A 6,297-nucleotide genomic window follows, 5' to 3' on the forward strand; every position below is an offset into this window, starting at 1 on the left:
TGATTTTCTTTGTGAATCTTACATGTATGTTGGGTGGAGCCCGTTATGTTTTTCTGGGCATGGCATGTTATGTATGTTGGGCGAAGTCTGTTATGTATGTTGGGTGAAGCCCGTTATGCAAATTGTGCAGGTCCCATTATACATATTAGGCGAGGCCTGTTATGTATGTTGGGGGAGATCATATTGGTATCCGGTATCTTAGGGAACTTACTAAACTTTGTGTTTACAATTTTAAGTTGAAGTGTTGCACGTATTTTATCAAAACATGGAAGATCATGGCATAATTGAACCGCATCCAATGGAGTTTCCACACTATTGTTTTATGATTCTTTGATGTCTTGTTTTTGCAAACTACATTTGAAACTAGGATGATCTTTTCATGGTATAACTTTTGGATGGTTTGATTTATGTAAAAATGAAAATTTTACTCTATATTTTTGGATACGTTACGTAAATTGTATTGTACTTCAAACAACATAATCTACATTTAGGTAACACATAATGAAACAAACTTATAAATAAAACTTACAACTTTCTTTTAAATACAATAAAATACAATACTTTCAATTAAAAACACAAAATATAATAAACCATAAATCCCAAACCTTAACCCCTACTAGACTTTGAAAACTCGATGGAGTAGTTGTATTCATCATCGAGAATGTTTAAGTTAGGATGTGAACAATGATGTCCCTACACCATTAATTGTTTCACACTAAGCCATAGTGCCTAATTCAATATCTCATCTTCTTCGTATGCTCACCAAAGCCTATGAAAAGGATCCAGAAAATTGAAAAAAAAAATACTATTAAGATGACTTTTTTAAGACTTTTTCCGTAATAAGTCGTGACCTTTTTAGATTCGTTATGTTTGAGTATTACTAATATGTATCAACATAAGTGAACGATAAACCAAGTCAGATTCTTTATGTTATTATATTTTCGTAACCAATATAAGTAAGTCTGAAATATGAAGAACATCTCCAAAATACTTAACTAGTAGAGCATTTCTAAAATCCATATTATAGACATGTAAAGAATGTTTCAAAGTACTATAATGGGTTAGTCCCATGAAGTATAAAAATCATACGAACATATATATATATATATATATATATATATATATATATATATATATATATATATATATATATAGGCTTAGGTTATTTTGTTTTACTAAGTATTGTGTGTCAAAATGCACAGATCTGGACCAATGCATGAAATTAATCAATGGACATCATTTGAGAGTGTATGATATTACAATGGGGTAACATGTACCATATAATCACACAATTTTTAGCAAAAGGGTATTTTGGACAATTAACTACATTTATAAAAGGAAAATTTCGGATTTTTAGGGATGATTAATTCTCCTAATTTTAATATATATATATATATATATATATATATATATATATATATATATATATATATATATATATGCATTTTTTAATTAATTCAATTTTAATTTTTACCGATTATATTCTGTTAGAATATTTTTTGTTAGAATGATGCTCTTTCAAAATATTATTCTAATAGAATATTATTTTGTTAGAATGATGCTCTTTAAGAATTTTATTCTAATAAAATATCATTGAAGAAAAACAAAATTCTTGAATAAGATGTTGAAAAATAACAAACATCCTAATATATTCTTATACATCCGAACTTAAATACAAATTTATACATATTCTTACATACTAAAATTCTTATACATTTTAATATAATTATACATATTCTAAAAGAATATAAAGGTCTTCAACGCCTTCTTCCAACCATTCTTATCACAAATACAACAAAAACTAATAATTGTTAAAAACATGTTACTTGCAATTAACTATCACTTAATATATTCTAGTAGAATAAATAGAATATGACAGAATACATATAATACATTCTAGCAAAATATATCGATTCTATTCTGGTAGAATACATAATTTCCAGCAACATATCTAATTTAGAATGCATACCAGAAGGTTCAAAGAGTAAATTAATTTGTGTTGATGAAAAATAAAAAGGCACAAACAACCTAGAATTGTATTCCATACAGAAGTGGAATAATACACAACCACATTTATTCCAGCCAATTGTTTTCCGCAATACCAAGATCCTTGGCAAATACTCAAGTGCCCCATTGACAACATTGAAGCAGAAAACAGATTTGGAATTAGATGAGAATTATATTATAGAACAATAGTAGTTTTATGATGTAGAATTATGTTATGTACCCTAGATAATATCCGAACAATATTGCTCCCAGACTTGCAATACCAACGTAAGGCAAAACTGATCCAGAAGACTTTGATTGGATCTTGAGAGGAGTAATATCTCCATCTTAATTTGATCATTTGTGTTAGAAAATTGTGATTTGATTCTTCAGTGATTCAATTAGTTCGGTTAAGTTGTTCATCAAATGACATTAGGTCAAACACCAATACACAGAATAGTTATGCGCAAAATTGGATCGAATTATGAAGTGCAAATAGAGAGCATAATCCAATGAAACAAACCGGAGGCTTGAGCTTTGACTGATCTGGACTTTTGTAGAGGAGCGGAACAAACTTTCGGCGCCAGCGCTACCAAGCTCCTTGCGGCGCATATGACCAGCGCCGAGTCGCGAGAAAAAATCAGAATCTCTCCCGTTCCCAATCATGCGAACAATGCTTTTTTTCCCTGAATTGACACGAACCCGACGAAAACCTACTGCTACGATTTTGGACATGGAAACCATTGACACTAATGCTTAGAAGCCAGGATAGATTGGGAAATTAGGGATTTGAATGAGTGTTGTTTTCTGGAATTCAAGAAACTGAAGGTGGAGACAGAAACAGACGCTTGGTGGTGGTGACGAAAGCATCTCCGATTCTCGTCTTCATTTGATGGTGATGGTGTTGATGCCAATGATGAAGTGTTCAGCCACAAACACAACTAGGTCAAATATATTTAGTTTAATTCCTTAATTGAATGATTAGTTTATTTCCTTAATTGAATGATTTCAATTGAATAATTTCCTTAAATAAAAGTACAAAAAGTCCAAAATACCCTTTAATGATTTAATTATTTATTTATTATTTCTTGAATTCTGATTGGTGCATTTAGGCACACAATAGTTGCTAAAAATATTTGAACATAACTCTCTCTCTCTCTCTCTATGTATATATATATATATATATATATATATATATATATATATATGTGTGTGTGTGTATAACATTTTCTTGGATAAAAACTTTTAAAATGCACCATTTTGCACATGAAGGAAATGTTTGAAAGTCGAAAGTCGAAACCCAAAAAATATTTCAAGATTCCACATTTCGAACATATAGAAAACGCTTCAAATCACCATACCGAGTCAGTCCCATTATGTATAAAAAACATATAGATGTATGTAACACTTGGATAAAAATATTAAAAAGACAGGATTCCAAACTCAAAAATGCCACCTATTGTCGAATATCTAAGTGGCGGTTGTTAGATTATCCTCTTGTTTCAATCCGTGACTTGCTGCAATGTAAAAGGAATGTAGCAGGGCATCAAAGGCTAGCATGGATTCATGAAGCTATAATGCTAACTTTTATCTGGGTGATTTGGAAATATCGGAATTTAAGGGCTCACTCGCATGCTCCAATTTCAAAATTGATTTCGGCGCTGGCTTTTGAGGTGAAATCACTCTCGATCTTTTGGATCAATGCTAGAAAGAAAAAAGGTCAGATTCTGAGGTGGTCTGAATGGTGTAGTGATCCGATTCTAGAATGCTATAGCAGGCTATAAATTTTGGTTTTTGCTTTTTGTTTCTGTTTTGATTCTGTGTTGGTTCTTATTCTTAGTTATCCTCTTTTATTGTACTTCTAGCCTCTGGCTAGTTATTTAATATATCAGCCTGCCGTTAAAAAAAAAAAGGTATTAATGAGTGTCATTTATTTGAAAACTGATGATGCTAGTCATTTTAACAATAAATGGTAATATATATATATATATATATATATATATATATATATATATATATATATATAAAGTAGAATAAAAAAAGCTAATGGCCAGCAAAAACGAGGGAATATACACACTATGTATCTATATAATCCATAATGGGTAACTTTATGAAATGATAGGCATTTTTTTTTGAAAGGGATAATATCTTAAAAAAAACATTAAGTTTGGCCTAAAATATCAGTTTTACTTTCTGATTTTTGCTCCGTTTATGCTGCAAACTTCTCATTTTTGTGTCGGTTTTGTCATTTTTATCTGTAATAGCAGGTTTTCAGGTTATCATGAAATATTATTTGTAAAATAGCCCTTAAGTTTACAATTATTTTGCAAATAATCCCTTAAGATTATAAACATATAAAAAATAAATATATATTCAAAATTTAATAAAACTAAATAGTTTTTTAAAACTTATATATCAAAAGTTTTTATCAAATTATTGGATAAAATTGCAAAAATTATCCATATGGTTTGTCAATTTCTTTGGATAAGGTCAAAAAATAAAGTTTATTAGCAAAAAAATCATTATTTGGTGGTTTAGTTGTGGTTTTGGTCTCTATTTCGCTAACTTTAACATTTGTCTGTTAACTTTTTTAAAATGATAATTTTACTCTTAGAGATCATTTTTGCAGTTATCTCTTTTTACCAAATTACAAGGACCATTTCTACAATGTTTCTTTTTAAATTTATTGAATTATTATATATTAATTCTTCTTTCTTTTTAATTTTATTGAACTATTATACATTATTTTTTTTTAATTTTATTGGATTAATATTTTTATCTGATTTTTATATATCAGTTAATTTTATTTTTAATATATAATATTTATATATTAATAAATATTATATTATTATATTATTAATTTCTTTTAACTATTTTTTTAAAAGAATTATTGGATTATTTTTTTTAAAAAAAATTATTAGGATTTTTATTGAATTATTACATTAAATCTATATATAATAAATAATATTTTAGTGGATCATTAATTTTTTTTAAATGTAAAATATTAATTCTTTTTAATTTATTGGTTCTACCACAAAGTCTTCGAAATACACAAAATTACCGTATCTCATTATCGAAAATAGTCAGGACCACTGTTAATCACCTTCATCGGAGGTCCGATGGAAACACTATCAACCTGTTTCACCCATCGCCGCTATCTAGTAGCCACCTCCGACAACCTCTTCACAATTCGTCAGAATCCTTTATATTTGTCGATAAGTCGATCGTTTTCCACTAGAACTATCACTATTTAAACCACCAAGAAGTCCAACCCAAACACCCTTGTCAGTGCCTCCATTTGCTTCCTTTTACCAGCTTATGCTACAAAATCATACTACATGGTCAGTTCCTCCATTCGTTGCCTTCCACAACCCATGCACAACCTTATAACATCGAAGTTTCAAACCTGTACTACCTAAATAGATCTAGCGGTGGATCTGGTGGTTTGAAAACCCTATATCTAACATTGTCACCATTGACGGTAGTATGGGTAATCAATTGGTGTAGTTTTGGTTGAGAATGACGGATTGTAGGGAACGATCAAAGATTTCCAATAAGATGATGTGGCGGCACAAGGTGGTAGAAACAACGAATGGAGGAACTGATCAGGGGTGTTTGGGTAGTCAATTGGTGTTTTTTTGTATTCCGAAATCTTTGTGGTAGAACCAATAAATTAAAAAGAATTAATATTATACATATAAAAAAAATTAATGATCCACTAAAATATTATTTATTATATATAGAATATAATAAATTAAATGTAATAATCCAATAAAAAAATCAAATAATTTTTTTATTAAAAAATAATCCAATAAAAAAATTTTAAAAAATAGCTAAAAGAAATTAATAATATAATATTTATTAATATATAAATATTATATATTAAAAATAAAATTAATTGATATATAATAATCATATAAAAATATTAATCCAATAAAAATAAAATTAAAAAAGAATTAATGTATAATAATTCAATAAAATTAAAAAGAAACAAGAATAAATATATGATAATTCAATAAATTTAAAAAGAACAATTGTAAAAATGGTCATTGTAATTTGGTAAAAAGAAATAACTACAAAAATGACCCCAAAAGGTAAAATTGTCATTTTAAAAAAGTTAACAGTCAAATGTTAAAGTTAATGAAATATGGACGAAAACCACATCTAAACCATCTTATAAGGACCAGTTTTCTAATAATTTTTTTTTACTTTACTCAAAGAAATTAGCAAACCACATGGACCATTTTGCAATTTTGTCCATATAAAATATTTTTATTTTCGTTTAAAAAATAATTATATGGAAATAATGCT

The sequence above is a fragment of the Lactuca saligna genome, chromosome 8, assembly GCF_052625555.1.
Source record: "Lactuca saligna cultivar CGN05327 chromosome 8, ASM5262555v1, whole genome shotgun sequence".
NCBI classification, from domain to species: Eukaryota; Viridiplantae; Streptophyta; class Magnoliopsida; order Asterales; family Asteraceae; genus Lactuca; species Lactuca saligna.